Consider the following 19,104-nt stretch of genomic DNA (forward strand, 5'->3'; position numbering starts at 1 on the left):
TTTTCACAGTAGTTTTCATGTAAGAATTTTGTATGGTTGCTGTGCTGGTTCTTTTCATATTATTTGTCATTGAATGAGTTGGATTTTCTTGGATTAGTATCTCTACAGAGTTGATGGAAAAGAGAGGAAGCTGCTGCCGGAGTAACCATTGAATTTTTACTACAAAAAGGATCTTAATTTGCTGCCACAAAGGTAGAGAGTTCTCTATACAAGTTTGGCTCAACTGTGTGTGAATGTGTTGTACCCCTAATCCCTCTGATTCTCTGAGTCAAACTGTGAAGGGTGGGGTTCTGTCAAAAGCCTGTTGACTGCAGTTCCAGCAGAATTTTTTTTCCAAAAAAGATTATAAATTTTAAATTCAAGGTGAACCCCTTGCCTTCAAGAACTATAATTTTGCTATTATCGTCCGAGCTCTACTTCTGTTGGGCCCCTTCAGAATATGAAACTTTTGATGTTTCATATTTTCACTGCCTCCCAAGAGAATCCTAACAATTTTTTACAATTCCAAAATCCCTTGCTTTTTTTGGATTATACCTGTCTTCCAGGTTTGATAAAAAATTAGAGCTCTAGAGGATTTTTGCTATCGTTCTTCTGTTGCTATTGTATGATGTCCAGGAGCAAAGAGGTACTATGATGACTTTCTCAGCCATGTTTATACAGGGATTCTATAACGTTGTGCTTTGAAAGAGTTAAGCAAGAAAGGGAACCTATGTCTAGCTTCCAACAGATGGAGTATAAACTCTAAAAAGCGAATACAAAACTGTGATGAGACCATGAAAATTTGAAATCTCCAAGAATAATCCTAGAGTAAAAATAAAGAATCAGCATAAATTATAGAAGCTGTAAGAACCACAGGAATTCAGATAAAGATAAAATTGTGTCGACAGGAGCAATGATTGAAGGGGTTATATGGGAACAGATTAAAAGGATTCATTGGAGGCTTGAGCGAAGTTCACTTGTGTTCTTCCCTGTAACTCTGGTCTAAGAACTTTGGAAAATTCGTTCTCACTTACCATTCTATGTTACTGGTTGCTTTCCATCTATCTCATGATATCTCAAACGGTGAAGAAAATGGAAAGAGATAGAACTAGTTTAGGGGGAGGAAGAAGGTTTCAGAATAAAAAAATACATTTTTTCTCTCTAAGTCCCCAGAGTCTATGCCAGTTCCCCAGAACCAAGCCAGGCTCTCAGAGGCATTCTGGACCATGGGTTCTTGGCACAGACAAAATTTCCAAAAGACAGCAGTGCCTTTGAGCCATATCCTGGAGCCTGAAACCAAGCCCAAACAGCTTGGACAGTGAGAGAAGTGAAGCCGCTTCAGAACATTTTGTGTCACATATTTGTTTCTGGCATCTTTGCTTTATAATCTTTTTAAAAATTGTATTTTCCTCCTGGATATTTTAGTCTGTTTTTATTAGTCATTTCAAGGAGGATCACATAAAGGCTTAGGGAAGGCTGGACCCTCATTCCTCTCCATGGCCTCTGGTGCAGCACTCTGCCTTTGCTCTCTGCACCACTGTTTACTTATAAGCTTGATTTTGGCAGCCAGTAAGTTTATTTTACATTTTACTGAAGTGTGAGGGGAAATACTGATAGAAAAACTAAACAAAATCCCTCATGAAATGGTATCACCAAATGAGCAAAGTACCTGAAAAAGTCAAACATCCGGGTGCCCAGAACTCAAAGGCTGATTTTTCTTCCCTATAAGGCACCCTCAGAACCTCTTTCTGCACTGGCTGGTGATAAGATCATCTGAAAATTAATCACTAGTGGAGAGACAGCTGTATTCATTGTCAACCTACCCTGCAAGTATGAGTCCCTGCCTCCCCAAGTTTCTTGTCTGTATCACCATAAGCTTTTCAGAACAGGGTGCACAAACTTCTTTGTTGTTGCCTTAAAGGAATGGGAATGCTAGATCTTCTATCTAATTAAAGTGTAATTTTTCCTACTACTGCCTCAGCTACTGGTGATTATTGAAAAATAACAAAATAATTTCTCCCTTATATATAATCATGTATCTCACCATAAACATATTTTTTTAAAAGGAAAATTACAGTGGCCATATATATAACTAAAAGTTTTAGAAGTTCGGAAAACATAATTGTACATGGTTTTTCACAGCAATTCTGTACGAGTAGACATTAAGTGCATATGGGGGGTAATATATCTATGTATCTATATCTCCAAACAAACATGTCTCTCATTAAATGTGTGAATGGTTGAATGACATACATCACCATAATCATTTTGGAGTAATATGGCAATTTAAAACAGGAGAAGAGTATAACTTATAAGAGCAAACACATTAGCCTAAAAGGGTTATTCCCAAAGGATGTAAGAAAGGATACTATTTGTTACATGTGTTAAATGGAGAAGGAAGAGCAGGAACTTGGAGAGATTTGTGAAAATAAAAATACAAGCCGAGAGACACTACATTTAAAGGAAACCTAGTTACCCTTGGTAAGATATTTGTACAAAGTAGACACCAGCTCTATTTCCAACTTCCTACATCCCTGAGTAAAACTTCCAATCTTCATGCAAATGCTAATGTGTCATTTTTACAATAAGAATACTATCGATTGTTGGTAAAATATGTAATTCGAGAGCTGGGTCTTCCACATTCAGGGGTAGCCCAGATGTTGGCTGAAATGTAGATAGTACTGCTGAAGTTAATTTCCCTGAAACATGCAGCAGTATTGGTTGGAATAGCTAGATAATGGTGAGGTAAAAAAACTCACCTAAAATATTAGTGGCTTATAACAACAAAAGATTCTTCCTTGTTTACATTACATGTTTATTACAAATTGACTGTGGGATCCATTTCACACGTCTTCACTCTAGGTGCCAGGCTGGAAGCCCTGTCACTACCTAGAGTATAACAGTTTCCTCTGATGGTAAGGAGACGAGAGTATGCAGAATTTCAAACTCTTAACACTTCTACTCAATTTCCAATGGCCAAAGCAAGGAAAGTAACATACCCAACTTCATGGGGGTGGGAAAATGCAAACTCACAGTGTGACTGAAATGGAAAGAACTGAGTTATCACTGAACAGTCCTAATGACTACCAGAAATGAACACATTTGCTAATATTTCATTGTATTTCTGTTCTATGTTACTGATAGAGAAATGAAAAGGACTTCTCCATAGCTTTTTAAGATTTAATTTGACCTCTCAATAAAAAAAAATTTAAAACCTCATAGGATATATTTTACATGTAGTGGTAATAATAGTACTTTCCTAAAAGAAGATAGGAAAAATATTCTGAAAGGGTTTGGAGTAGTGAGAGAACTTTACCAAGACCCTTCTTCCCTATCTTCTGTATAGAACAAAAGGCTTGATTCTCAAGGGAGAAGGACAACAAACACTATTGTCTGTTGCAAATAGAGGAAAGGAATGGAAAAGTAACCTCTGCCTCTAGAGAAAGAGCAGGAATACATACTGGGCTCAGGACTACAAGATGCGAGAGAAAGGAACATATGCTTAAGTATAAGTCTAGGCCTAATGTCGACAGAAGCTTAGGCAATAGAGAAGACCCCAAACCTCTAGGCCAGGCTAATCAGCTCTGGGTAAGAAGTAACCTATAAGAGACAGACCCTCTTTGAGGCACTGCACAAAAGGAAGATTAAAAGCTGAGGGTTGAGAAGACATTAGGAAAAAGCAAAAACCTTCTGACAGAACGGTCCCCACTCACTAAAAAAATATGTAGTGCACAGAGCATAACCATAGCAACAACAAATCTCAAATCCAGCTCAGTTTCTAATTAGATTAACTGTAACTCCCACAGTAAAGTCCCAGCAGAAAAAATGGTGTACCCATTTCTAGGCATAAACACTATATACCTCAGTCTTTATTGTAGTACACAAGATATCTTATCTTTATAAAAATTACAAAGCATTAAAAAAGAAAGGAAAAAATTCCCAAGAAACAAAGCAGTTCTTAAAAGCAAACTCAGATATGGCACAAACGTTGGAACTATCTGGCAAGGAACTTCAAATAACTATGATTAATATGCAAAAGCACTAATTGAAAAGATAGATAACATGCAATATCAGTTAGGTTATTTCAGGAGAGAAAAGCAAACTATAAGAAATTATCAAATAGAAGTGTTAGAAATGAAGAACAAAGTAATGGAGATAAAAAGTACCTCTGACAGACTTATTAGTAGACTTGGCAGGGCCAAGCTGTCATGGTTTGCTAGGGCTGCCCTACCAGAGTATCATGGATCGGGTGACTTAGACAACATAATTTTTCTCATAAATTGGCAGTCTAGAAGACTGAGATCAAGAAGTTGGCAGGGCTGGTTTCTTCTGAGGCCTCTCTCCTTGGCTTGTGGATGGTCATCTTCTCCCTGTGTCTTCCTATGAACTTCCCTCTGTGTCTATATGTCCTCATCTCCTCTCTTCTTGAAAGGACACCAGCAATATTAGATTAGGACCCAGCTAATGACTTCATTTTAACCTAGTATTTTAAAGAGGTCACCAAAAGAGACCCTATATCCAAAACAGTCATATTCTGAAATGCTGGGATTAGGACTTCAAAATATAACTTTCCTTTTGAGAGAGAACAACATAACTTAGCCTATAACACAAGGAAAGTTTCAGTGAACTTGATAAGTCTATAGATATTACACAAACTGAAACTGAAATAAAAAATGAGGGGAAGGAAAACCCAACAGAAGAGATCACCAAGAGCTGTGAAACAATATCAAATGGTTTAACATACATGTTATTAAGATCTCAGAAGGTGAAGAGACAGAGTAGAGAAAAAAATTAAAGACATAAAAGTGAAGAATCTTTAAAAATTTATGACAGACATCAAACCTCAGATATGAGAAGCTCAGGGACCACCAAGCAGGAAAAATACCAAACACATACCAACACATATTCACACACACACACTATATCACACCTAAGTATATCATATTCAAACTGTTAAAAACAAAAGGTAAAGAAAATCTTGAAGGAAATCAGAGGAAGAGACACTTTACCTACACAAGATTGAGGATAACAGTTAGGGCAGACTTCTTACAAGAAGCAATGCAAACTAGAAAATAATGGTGTAACATCTTTAAACTTTTGAAAGAAAAATAATTGTCAGTCCAGAATTTTCTACTCAGCAAAAATGTATTTTAAAAATTTTTTTAGATTAAAAAAAGTAAATCCTGGGAATCTGACAGAAGACCTAATAAACAGGAAATATTGGGTGAAGTTCTTTGGGCAGAAGGAATACAACAATATAAAGAAACTTAGCTCTACACAAAAAAGAAGAGCATTAGAAATGGAAGTAAAATGAAATTGCTTTATTTTTAATTATAACACAACTGATTATATAAATCAAAGATAGTAGGAATATATACTGTATTTATAGCATATAGAAAAGTGCAACATATGATAACAGCACTATGAATGAAAAGGGGGAATTGGAAATATAGTGTTATAAGCTTCTTACATTACATAAAGAGACATAACCCTGTTTAAGTGTAAACCAGTTAGAAGTTTAAGAGAAAAAATGAGGAAAACCTCTTGGGGTCAGAGAAAGCCTCAATGACTGGCTTCAAAGACTAGTCCTACAAAGGGTATAATTTAAACTGGATCAGACTGTGGAGGAATTTGTGCCCCAGGTCATTGTTGTAAACAGTAGTGCAGTAAGTGGAGGCTAACAGCCTGGGTGTGGTATCAGTCTAGGCAGACCAGCTAGAAGCTTAACAGGGAGAACAGAGAAAGAGAGTTAAAGTGAGACTAGCTAAAACCACTGTTGTCTTTGGGCATTGGGGGCAGGGTGCTCAGGGTGACTGTGTGCATGCTGAAAGCTGTGTTCCTTGAGGTGCAACGTCAGAGAATGCACATGGTCGGAGAAGTATACTTCAGTTAAATATCTAGTCAAGTCACTAAATAAACAAGCAGGCAATAACAAAAAATACAAAACCCAGGAAGGGGTAAATGAAATCTGTATCTGGAGGTGCAACGATATATTATTTACATGCCCCCAAATCAATAAAATGTACAAGACATGCAAACCTATAGGAAACTGTGATTGATAGGCAGCAGGAGAAAAACAGGTAAAAGAAACTCCTCTGAGAAGGCCCATGTGTTATATATAACACACAAATTCTTCAAAATAGCTAAGATGAATATGTTCAAAAACAAATGGAAACCAACTTAAAGAAATAAAAGTGTGGTAGCGAGAGGGGCAAGATGGCAGAAGAGTAAGACGCAGAGATCACCTTCCTCCCCACAGATACATCAGAAATACATCTACACGTGCAACAACAACTACAGAACACCTACTGAACGCTGGCATAAGACCTCAGACCTTTCAAAAGGCAAGAAACTCCACAAGTACCTGGGTAGGGCAAAAGAAAAAAGAATAAACAGAGACAAAAGAATACGGACGTGACCTGCACCAGTGGGAGGGAGCTATGAAGGAGGAAAGGTTTCCACACACTAGGAAGCCCCGTCGCGGGCGGAGACTGCGGGTGGCGGGCGGGGGGAAGTTTCGGAGCCGTGGAGGAGAGCGCAGACACAGGGGTGCGGAGGGCAAAGCGGTATGATTCCCGCACAGAGGATTGGTGCCGACCAGCACTCACCAGCCCGAGAGGCTGGTCTGCTCACCCGCCGGGGTGGGCGGGGGCTGGGAGCTGAGGCTCGGGCTTCGCTTGGAGCGCAGGGAGAGGACTGGGGTTGGTGGCTTGAACACAGCCTGCAGGGGGTTAGTGTGCCACGGGTAGCCGTGAGGGAGTCCAGGGAAAAGTCTGGACCTGCCGAAGAGGCAAGAGACTTTTTCTTCCCTCTTTGTTTCCTGCTGCACGAGGAGAGGGGATTAAGAGTGCTGCTTAAAGGAGCTCCAGAGACGGGTGCAAGCCGCGGCTAAGCGCGGACCCCAGAGTCAGGAATGAGACGCTGAGGCTGCTGCTGCCGTCACCAAGAAGCCTGTGTGCGAGAACAGGTCACTATCCACACCTCCCTTCCGGGGAGCCTGTGCAGCCTGCCACTGCCAGGTCCCGGGATCCAAGGACAACTTCCCCGGGAGGACGCACGGTGCACCTCAGGCTGGTGCAACGTCCCACTGGCCTCTGCCGCCACAGGCTCGCCCCGCATCCGTACCCCTCCCTCCCCCCGGCCTGAGTGAGCCAGAGCCGCCAAAGCAGCTGCTCCTTTAACCCCGTCCTGTCTGAGCAAAGAACAGACGCCCTCTGGCGACCTACACGCAGAGGGGGGGCCAAATCCAAAGCTGAGCCCCTGGGAGCTGTGTGAACAAAGAAGAGAAAGGGAAATCTCTCCCAGCAGCCTCAGGAGCAGCGGATTAAATCTCCACAATCAACTAGATGTATCCTGCATCTGTGGAATACCTGAATAGACAAGGAACCATCCCAAATTAAGGAGGTGGACTTTGAGAGCAAGATTTATGATTTTTTCCCCTTTTCCTCTTTTTGTGTGTATGTATATGCTTCTGTGTGAGATTCTGTCTCTATAGCTTTGCTTTCACCATTTGTCCTAGGGTTCTATCCGTCCATTTTATTGTTGTTGTTTTTTAATTTTTTCTTAATAATTATTTTTTATTTTAATACCTTTATTTTATTTCATCTTACTTTATTTTATTTTACCCTCTTTCTTCCTTTCTTTCTCTCTCTCTCTCTCTCCCTCCCTCTCTCCCTCTCTCCCTCTCTCTCTCTCTCTCTCTCTCTCTCTTTCTCTCTTTCTACTTTTTCTCCCTTTTATTCTGAGCCGTGTGGATGAAAGGCTCTTGGTTCTGTAACCAGGAGTCAGTGCTGTGCCTCTGTGGTGGAAGAGCCAACTTCAGGACACTGGTCCACAAGAGACCTCCCAGCTCCACATAATATCAAATGGCGAAAATCTCCCAGAGATGTCCATCTCAACACCAGCACCCAGCTTCACTCAACGACCAGCAAGCTACAGTGCTGGACACCCTATGCCAAACAACTAGCAAGACAGGAACACAAACCCATCCATTAGCAGAGAGGCTGCCTAAAATCATAATAAGGCCACAGACACCCCAAAACACACCACCAGACGTGGACCTGCCCACCAGAAAGACAAAATCCAGCCTCATCCACCAGAACACAGGCACTAGTCCCCTCCACCAGGAAACCTACACAACCCACTGAACCACCCTTAGCCACTAGGGACAGACACCAAAAACAAGGGGAACTACGAACGTGCAGCCTGCAAAAAGGAGACCCCAAACACAGTAAGATAAGCAAAATGAGAAGACAGAAAAACACACCGCACATGAAGGAGCAAGATAAAAACCCACCAGACCTAACAAATGAAGAGGAAATAGGCAGTCTACCTGAAAAAAGAATTCAGAATAATGACAGTAAAGATGATCCAAAATCTTGGAAATAGAATGGACAAAATGCAAGAAACATTTAACAAGGACCTAGAAGAACTAAAGATGAAACAAACAACAATGAACAACACAAAAAATGAAATGAAAAATACTCTAGATGGGATCAATAGCAGAATAACTGAGGCAGAAGAATGGATAAGTGACCTGGAGGATAAAATAGTGGAAATAACTACTGCAGAGCAGAATAAAGAAAAAGGAATGAAAAGAACTGAGGAGACTCAGAGACATCTGGGACAACATTAAACGTACCAACATTCGAATTATAGGGGTTCCAGAAGAAGAAGAGAAAAAGAAAGGGACTGAGAAAATATTTGAAGAGATTATAGTTGAAAGCTTCCCTAATATGGGAAAGGAAATAGTTAATCAGGTCCAGGAAGCACAGAGAGTCCCATACAGGGTAAATCCAAGGAGAAATACGCCAAGACACATATTAATCAAACTGTCCAAAATTAAATACAAAGAAAGCATATTAAAAGCAGCAAGGGAAAAATAACAAATAACACACAAGGGAATCCCCATAAGGTTAACAGCTGATCTTTCAGCAGAAACTCTGCAAGCCAGAAGGGACTGGCAGGACATATTTAAAGTGAAGAAGGAGAAAAACCTGCAACCAAGATTACTCTACCCAGCAAGGATCTCATTCAGATTTGATAGAGAAATTAAAACCTTTACAGACAAGCAAAAGCTGAGAGAGTTCAGCACCACCAAACCAGCTTTACAACAAATGCTAAAGGAAATTCTCTAGGCGAGAATCATAAGAGAAGGAAAAGACCTATAATAACGAACCGAAAACTATTTAGAAAATGGGAATAGGAATATACATATCGATAACTACCTTAAATGTAAATGAACTAAATGCTCCCACCAAAAGACAGAGATTGGCTGAATGGATACAAAAACAAGACCCATATATATGCTGTCTACAAGAGACCCACTTCAGACCTAGAGACACATACAGACTGAAACTAAGGGGATGGAAAAGATATTCCATGCAAATGGAAACCAAAAGAAAGCCGGAGTAGCAATTCTCATATCAGACAAAACAGACTTTAAAATAAAGACTATTAGAAGAGACAAAGAAGGACACTACATAATGATCAAGGGATCGACCCAAGAAGATATAACAATTGTAAATATTTATGCACCCAACATAGGAGCACCTCAATACATCAGGCAAATACTAAGCCATAAAAGGTGAAATCGACAGTAACATATTCATAGTAGGGGACTTTAACACCCCACTTTCACCAATGGACAGATGATCCAAAATGAAAATAAATAAGGAAACACAAGCTTCAAATGACACATTAAACAAGATGGATTTAATTGATATTTATAGGACACTCCATCCAAAAACAACAGAATTCACATTTTTCTCAAGTGGTCATGGAACATTCTCCAGGATAGATCATATCTTGGATCACAAATCAAGGCTTGGTAAATTTAAGAAAAGTGAAATTGTATCAAATATCTTTTCCGACCACAATGCTATGAGACTAGATATCAATTACAGGAAAAGATCTGTTAAAAAAAAAAAAAAAAAAACCACATGTAGGCTAAACAATACACTACTTAATAACGAAGTGATCACTGAAGAAATCAAAGAGGAAATAAAAAAAAAACCTAGAAACAAATGACAGTGGAGACACGACGACCCAAAACCTAAGGGATGCAGCAAAAGCAGTTCTAAGAGGGAAGTTTATAGCAATAAAATCCTACCTTAAGAAACAGGAAACATCTCGAATGAACAACCTAACCTTGCACCTCAAGCAATTAGAGAAAGAAGAACAAAGAAACCCCAAAGTTAGCAGAAGGAAACATATCATAAAGATCAGATCAGAAATACATGAAAAAGAAATGAAGGAAATGATAGCAAAGATCAATAAAACTAAAAGCTGGTTCTTTGAGAAGATAAACAGAATTGATAAACCATTAGCCAGACTCATCAAGAAATAAAGGGAGAAGACTCAAATCAACAGAATTAGAAATGAAAAAGAAGTAACAACTGACACTGCAGAAATACAAGAGATCATAAGAGATTACTACAAGCAACTCTATGCCAATAAAATGGACAACCTGGAGGAAATGGACAAATTCTTAGAAATGCACACCCTGCCAAGACTGAATCAGGAAGAAATAGAAAATATGAACAGACCAATCACAAGCACTGAAATTGAAACTGTGATTAAAAATCTTCCAACAAACAAAACCCCAGGACCACATGGCTTCACAGGCGAATTCTATCAAACATTTAGAGAAGAGCTAACACCTATCCTTCTCAAACTCTTCCAAAATATAGCAGAGGGAGGAACACTCCCTAACTCCTTCTACGAGGCCACCATCACCTTGATACCAAAACCAGACAAGGATGTCACAAAGAAAGAAAACTACAGGCCAATATCACTGATGAACACAGATGCAAAAATCCTCAACAAAATACTAGCAAACAGAATCCAACAGCACATTAAAAGGATCATACACCATGATCAAGTGGGGTTTATTTGAGGAATGCAAGGATTCTTCAATATATGCAAATCAATCAACGTGATACACCATATTAACAAATTGAAGGAGAAACACCATACGATCATCTCAATATTCAAAACCCATTTATGATAAAAAAAAAAAAACCTCCAGAAAGTAGGCATAGAGGGAACTTTCCTCAACATAATAAAGGCCATATATGACAAACCCACAGCCAACATCGTCCTCAATGGTGAAAAACTGAAAGCATTTCCAGTAAGATCAGGAACAAGACAAGGTTGCCCACTCTCGCCACTCTTATTCAACATAGTTTTGGAAGTTTTAGCCACAGCGATCAGAGAGGAAAAGGAAATAAAAGGAATCCAAATCGGAAAAGAAGAAGTAAAGCTGCCACTGTTTGCAGATGACATGATACTATACATAGAGAATCCTAAAGATGCTATCAGAAAACTACTAGAGCTAATCAATGAAACTGGTAAAGTTGCAGGATACAAAATTAATGCACAGAAATCTCTGGCATTCCTATTCACTAATGATGAAAAATCTGAAAGTGAAATCAAGAAAATACTCCCATTTACCATTGCAACAAAAAGAATAAAATATCTAGGAATAAACCTACCTAAAGAGACAAAAGACCTGTATGCAGAAAATTATAAGACACTGATGAAAGAAATTAAAGGTGATACAAATAGATGGAGAGATATACCATGTTCTTGGATTGGAAGAATCAACATTGTGAAAATGACTATACCACCCAAAGCAATCTACAGATTCAATGCAATCCCTATCAAACCACTGCTGGGATTTTTCACAGAACTAGAACAAAAAATTTCACAATTTGTATGGAAACACAAAAGACCCCGAATAGCCAAAGCAATCTTGAGAACGAAAAACGGAGCGGGAGGAATCAGGCTCCCTGACTTCAGACTATACTACAAAGCTACAGTAATCAAGACAGTATGGTACTGGCACAAAAACAGAAAGATAGATCAATGGAACAGGATAGAAAGCCCAGAGATAAACCCACACACATATAGTCACCTTATCTTTGATAAAGGAGGCAGGAATGTACAGTGGAGAAAAGACAGCCTCTTCAATAAGTGGTGATGGGAAAACTGGACAGGTACATGTAAAAGTCTGAGATTAGAACTCTCCCTAACACCATACACAAAAATAAGCTCAAAATGGATTAAAGACCTAAATGTAAGGCCCGAAACTATCAAACTCTTAGAGGAAAACATAGGCAGAACACTTTATGACATAAATCACAGCAAGATCCTTTTTGTCCCACCTCCTAGAGAAATGGAAATAAAAACAAATATAAACAAATGGGACCTAATGAAACTACAAAGCTTTTGCAAGACAACCCTCAGAATGGGAGAAAATATTTGCAAATGAAGCAAGTGAGAAAGGATTAATCTCCAAAATTTATAAGCAGCTCATGCAGCTCAATAACAAAAAAAACAACCCAATCCAAAAACGGGCAGAAGACCTAAATAGACATTTCTCCAAAGAAGATATACAGATTGCCAACAAACACATGAAAGAATGCTCAACATCATTAATCATTAGAGAAATGCAATTCAAAACTACAATGAGATATCATCTCACACCGGTCAGAATGGCCATCATCAAAAAATCTAGAAACAATAAGTGCTGAAGAGGGTGTGGAGAAAAGTGAACACTCTTGCACTCCTGGTGGGAAAGTGAATTGGTACAGCCATTATGGAGAACAGTATGGAGGTTCCTTAAAAAAATACAAATAGAACTACCATATGACCCAGCAATCCCACTACTGGGCATATACCCTGAGAAAACCATAATTCAAAAAGAGTCATGTACTAAAATAAAATGTTCACTGCAGCTCTATTTACAATAGCCAAGACATGGAAGCAACCTAAGTGTCCATCGACAGATGAATGGGTAAAGAAGATGTGGCACATATATACAATGGAATATTACTCAGCCATAAAAAGAAACGAAATTGAGTTATTTTTAGTGAGGTGGATGCACCTAGAGTCTGTCATACAGAGTGAAGTAAGTCAGAAAGAGAAAGACAAATACCGTATGCTAACACATATATATGGAGTATAAGAAAAAAAAAATGTCATGAAGAACCTAGGGGTAAGATGGGAATAAAGACACAGACCTACTAGAGAATGGACTTGAGGATATGGGGAGGGGGAAGGGTAAGCTGTGACAAAGTGAGAGAGTGGCATGGACATATATACACTATCAAACGTAAAATAGGTAGTGGGAATCAGCCGCATAGCATAGGGAGATCAGCTCAGTGCTTTGTGACCACCTGGATGGGTGGGATAGGGAGGGTGAGAGGGAGGAAGACACCAGAGGGAGGAACTGGGAACATATGTATATGTATAACTGATTCACTTTGTTATACAGCAGAAAGTAACACACTATTGTAAAGCAATTATACTCCAATAAAGATGTAAAAAAAAAAAAAAACCTCTATACCATTTACATTTGCACCCCCCAAAATGAAATACTTGGTATAAACCTATCAAAATATGTACAGTATCTATATGAGGAAAACTATAAAACTATGATAAATGAAATCCAAATTAAAAAGCAGCAGTGACACGGGCTTTCCTCAATGGCGCAGTGGTTGAGAGTCCGCCTGCCAATGCAGGGGACACGGGTTCGTGCTCCGGTCTGGGAATATTCCACATTCCGCGGAACGGCTAGGCCTGTGAGCGGTGGCCACTGAGCCTGCGCGTCCAGAGCCTGTGCTCCGCAATGGGAGAGGCCACAACAGTGAGAGGCCCGCATACCACAAAAAAAAAATGTAAAAAAAGAAAGGACAAGTGACAGTGGAAAAATAGATAATTTGGACTTCATCAAAATTAGAAACTTTTATGCAGCAAATGATACTATCAGTTAAGTGAAAACAATCCACAGAACTGGAGAGAATATTTACAAATTGTGTATCTGGCAAGGGACTTTTAACTCAATAGTGGGACAAACAATTCAATTAAGAATGGAAAAGGCTAAAGGCAAACAGTGTGGTATAGTTGGTAGATCTGTCACATGTTTAGCAAATATAGTTGTATGTTGTGTGCAAAGAGTAGTCTATGGTGCTGGACTAGACCAGAAATATCAGGATAAATTTATGATTAGATAGATGATAGATATAGGTAGATAAATAGATAGATGATAGGTAGATAGATAGGTATGATTACAGATGCATCGATACACCTGAATGGATGGATACATACATACATGGATAAATTTCCTACTGCTGTCTAGTGAGAAGGCATAGAAACAGTGACACTTCAGTAACAATGAACACTCCTAGTGCCCAGCTCTTGACTTCTAAATACCATTATCCAATAAAAGGAACCAGGGCTCCTTCGATAAGTGGTTGATCCCAGGGATGGAACAAGCAAATACAAGTTGAGCCTTGAGCATTACATTAAGAAAATGCTTTAAAAAAAAAAATGAAAAGATGGCAGCATGTTTAAAGGATAAAAAGTAAATCTGAAAATGCTCCCAATGGCCAAAACTGGAACAATTTGAACAATAATATTAGTGTTAGATTATAAGCCAAAGGATAAAATAAATATTCATAAGCACTTATTTTATGAACTTATTTTTAAGTTCCTTAAAAATTTGAAAACTAGTTTCTAAAGTATTATCAGGTCCTGGAACCTTTAGTAGGTCTTGGTTTTTGGTTTATTTTGGTTTTTCAATAGTTTAGGTAAAAGGATGAATTTGTGATTTTTTTCTAGAAAGTCATGAATTGCATCAAAACATAAATTTAAAAGTTTAAAGGTATAAAAATATTATTTTTGTATTTTTCTCTCTGTAGTTATATACTTTTTCTTTCCTAATTTTGAACATTTACATTTTCTCTAGACTTCCCAAAGTGTTTTCCATTTTATTAAATTTTTCAAAGAACCACTGCTTGGATATATATGCTAAACATTAATTGTCAACTTTCATTTCTAAAACTTTTCTTATTTTCATTAGACTTGCTTTGTTGTACATATTTAATTTATATCATCAAATATTTTAGTTATATATTTTTATTCTTTCTAGTATAATGTTGGCATTGAAGGATCTAAATTGGTGTTTGACTCTATCTTTAGCCACATATAATAATATTTTTAAATCACAGTAGGATTATTTCCTAAATATTCTAAAATTGAAAATATCAGTATTTCATTTTTTATTAATTATAAAATTTCAAGTACTACAGAAATAGATAACTATGAATAAATAAATTTTCTCTTCTAAATTACCTCAAACCAACTTTTCTAGGTACCAACTGCTAATAGTCTTTATTCTTTCAAATATTCTTTTATTCATATAAATATACGTTACATTAAAAAGGCTGTAAATGTCCACTCTTGTGCGCATGTCATTGCATGTATAAATATTTCTCTACAGTAGATTCTAGGGAGTGCGTTTCCTAGGTCAAAGGGCATGTACATGTTTAATTTTGATAGGCACTCTCACACTGCACTCCACAAAAGGTTGTATCAGTTTGTACAACAATAGTATATATTCATGCCCATTTTCCTACACTGGTCAATCTTAATATATAACCAGCATTTTAATTTGTAATTTGATCTCAGTGGTATTTAGCAGATACTTTTTAATTTCTAAGAAGCTGGATTTTTTCTATTGTTGCTGGTGATTCCTTAAGCTTTTATTATTGTTGTTCCAAAAATGTTTGGCAACAATTCAATATGAGAATGTGATCAGTTAAAATTTTATCTTTTAAAATTTACTGAAGTTTCCTCTGGAGCTTTATAGGTACAATATGCAATGAATACCTTTAAAAATGAAGCATCTTCTCTCTGTAGAATACAAATTAACATGTGTTCTATAGTAATATATTATTATTATATTTGGGGGGGTTCTCTATACCTATACTTTGCATCTTTAAAATTTTTACTACTATGTTAATTTCTTATAGTGCTCACAATAGTCTTTATTTAGTTAAAATTTCTGTGTATTTCTGACATTAAATTATAGATTCCTACTTTGGCCAAGAAACAAGTCAACATACTTATAGTTTACATATAAATGATACAGTATATATATATATATTTCTTGTGAACAAGTGGTATTTGTTAGAAGAGGTCATTTGCACAATATTTCTTTCTGTCTCTTCATACAGATTATTACATCTTCTTTCCTCTAATAGACTTCCATTGTTAATACAATTTGACCATAAGAGTGCACTGGAGAGAACTAAAATTCACTCTACCTGCGAATTAAATTAGCACATGTATGATTCTTTAAACGCCTACTAGAAATATCTCTCTAAATAATTCACTGTTTCATATTACTCTTATTCAAAAAAAGTCATGCTGTTCCATAATGATTATACTCATAGCCTAATTTCCACAGTAATTATCCAAGCTTGTTTCCTCTGTGACATCTGTATTGTCCTGTAGTCATACTAAAATAATCATCATCCAATATAGTATGATATAGTAGGTATTTATAAGCAAATAACAAGTCCAGGCTTCTGGCTTCCTCCCTTCAACTCAAATTTGGAGATACCACTGCAACTAACAAAAAGTTTGACTAAACACCTAGAGGAGAAAAAAAGTGAATGAGTCCCAATGTGTGGGAAACAGCTTCCAGTGGGAGAGCTCCAGGGTGCACATATATGGCCTGGCCTAGGGAGAGCTTTCTAGGCGTTCCCCTTTCTCTTGTTGCTTGCACATTTGCTTCACTGGGCAGCCAATAGTAATAAATGTCAGCATGGTCCAGACCATTTTCTCCCCACTCCCTGATGCAGGCAGTATTCTCAGAGGGTAGCTACTCTTGGGTTAAAACACAGCTTGGTCAGAGGCACTGGGTGATTATTTCTACAGTCAAGAGATGCCTGGGGAGGTAAAGAGACACGGAGTAACAGTAAAATTTCTGTCTCTTAATTTCTGTAGTCATATTTATTATAGGAAAAAACACAAAGATGTGAACAAATAAAACCACCCATAAATCTGGTCAAACATTGTTTTATATTTCATTCTTTCTTTCCTTATTGATTTATATAACTGAAATTATATTTACAAAATTTTATGTCATGTTTCTATTATTTAATATTATAATATTGGGATTTATATGTTATTTAAATCTTTACATACGTCATTTAATATTCCATTGCATGGCTATACCATCACTTGCTTATTCTTTCTCTTATTATTTCTCTTATATTTGGTCATTATATCAATAATTGCTTCCATATTTATTCTGTTATAAACATTGCAATGTGTATTTCTGCATACGTATATGTTTTAAGAAGTTTTGCTTAATATAATTTCTATGTCAAATGATACAAATAATATTTATATACATAGGTAACATTTATTGAGGCATCACTATGTACCAGTGTTCTACATGCTTCACATATATTGACTCATTTAATCCTCACATCTGTCTGTTGAAATACGTACTCTTATCATCCCTACACTATAGAGGCAGAATCTGAGGCACAGTGAAGAGGTTAAATAATGTCCTGATGGCTAGATGGGAGGTGGCAGAGTTGGAGTTCAAATACAGGCTCCAAAGATGTAGAAGCACCTGTGAACAGGTATACCAGCACTGAGTGTCAGTATAGTCTTTTCAGGATAATGCATGGGGCATGCTATCACATCAATTCTCCATTAAAATGGTAGTGTGGCACCTTCATAGCAGAGAAAGAATTGGTATCTACTTTAGGTAAAAGAGCATACATGCAGCATTTTTGTTTAGAAGCAATTGATTCAATCTATGAGATATCTAAACTATTCAGGCAGTCTGCAATTCATATGCCTACATTCCCTGCGTGATGGATAGAAAAGAATTTATAAGGATCACAAAAGACACCCTAGGTCTCACTGCAGACATTATTTCTGGGCAAATATAAAATTTTTTTTTAATGTATTACTTTGTGTTTTTAGTTTTCTTTGTTAATTTGTTATTTTTAATAACCTAAAATTATGTCATTTAAGTAAGAAGCCACTCTCAGAAGAAATTATATATTAACTGCCATAGAAAGTATTTTTTCTCTTTGACATAAATCACAGCAAGATCTTTTTTGATCCACCTCCTAGAGTAATGGAAATAAAAACAAAAATAAACAAATGGGACCTAATGAAACTACAAAGCTTTTGCAAAGCAAAGGAAACTACAAACAAGACGAAAAGACAACCCTCAGAATGGGAGAAAATATTTGCAAATAAATCAACAAAGGATTAATCTCCAAAATATATAAACAGCCCATGCAGCTCAATATTTAAAAAACAAACAACCCAATCAAAAAATGGGCAGAAGACCTAAGTAGACATTTCTCCAAAGAAGAGACAGAGATGGCCAAGAAGCACATGGAAAGCTACTTAACATCACTAATTATTAGAGAAATGCAAATCAAAACTACAGTGAGGTATCACCTCACACCAGTTAGAATGGGCATCATCAGAAAATCTACAAACAACAAATGCTGGAGAGGGTGTGGAGAAAAGGGGACCCTCTTGCACTGTTGGTGGGAATGTAAATTGATACAGCCACTATGGAGAACAGTATGCAGGTTCTTTGAAAAAATAGAATTACCATATGACCCAGCAATCCCACTACTGGGCATATACCCAGAGAAAACCATAGCTCAAAAAGACACATGCACCCCAATGTTCATTGCAGCACTATTTACAATAGCCAAGTCATGGAAGCAACCTAAATACCCACTGACAGACGAATGGCTAAAGAAGACGTGGTACATATATACAATGGAATATTACTCAGCCATAAAAAGGAATGAAATTGGGTCATTTGTAGAGACGTGGATGGATCTAGAGACTGTTATACAGAGTGAAGTCAGAAAGAGAAAAACAAATATCATATATTAACGCATATATGTGGAACCTAGAAAAATGGTACAGATGAACCAGTTTGCAGGGCAGAAATATAGACACAGATGTAGAGAACAAATGTATGGACACCAAGGGGGGAAAGTGGCAGTGTGGGGAGTGGTGTGATGAATTGGGAGGTTGGGGGTGACATATATACACTAATATGTATAAAATGGATAACTAATAAGAACCTGCTGTATAAAAAATAAAATAAAATTCAAAAATTCAGAACAAAAAAAAGAAATGAGGCCCTAGGAAATGGTTGGACAAGTGCACAATAATAGCACCACAAACATAGTCATCCCAGCTCAGCACTGTTTATCACAGGGAAAAATGGGAATCTGCCTAAATTCTAAGCATCTAGAAAAATGATAATGTAGATTTGTA

At 37.4% G+C, this 19,104-nt stretch overlaps 2 long non-coding RNA genes across 3 annotated transcripts in view; one reads left to right on the top strand and one right to left on the bottom strand.

Annotated features, from left to right (window-relative positions):
* LOC141279690 (uncharacterized) overlaps nt 1–1,940 on the top strand; it is a 146,498-nt gene extending 144,558 nt beyond the window's left edge. For both annotated transcript variants that reach the window (XR_012334355.1, XR_012334356.1), the window contains 2 exons: nt 98–192; nt 1,709–1,940. This is a non-coding gene — a long non-coding RNA (uncharacterized lncRNA). The remainder of the gene's footprint in view (nt 1–97; nt 193–1,708) is intronic.
* LOC141279691 (uncharacterized) overlaps nt 1–19,104 on the bottom strand; it is a 109,886-nt gene that overhangs the window by 41,453 nt on the left and 49,329 nt on the right. The gene's annotated exons all lie outside the window — the stretch shown is intronic.

This window comes from Tursiops truncatus, chromosome 10 (assembly GCF_011762595.2).
Source record: "Tursiops truncatus isolate mTurTru1 chromosome 10, mTurTru1.mat.Y, whole genome shotgun sequence".
Lineage (NCBI taxonomy): Eukaryota > Metazoa > Chordata > Mammalia > Artiodactyla > Delphinidae > Tursiops > Tursiops truncatus.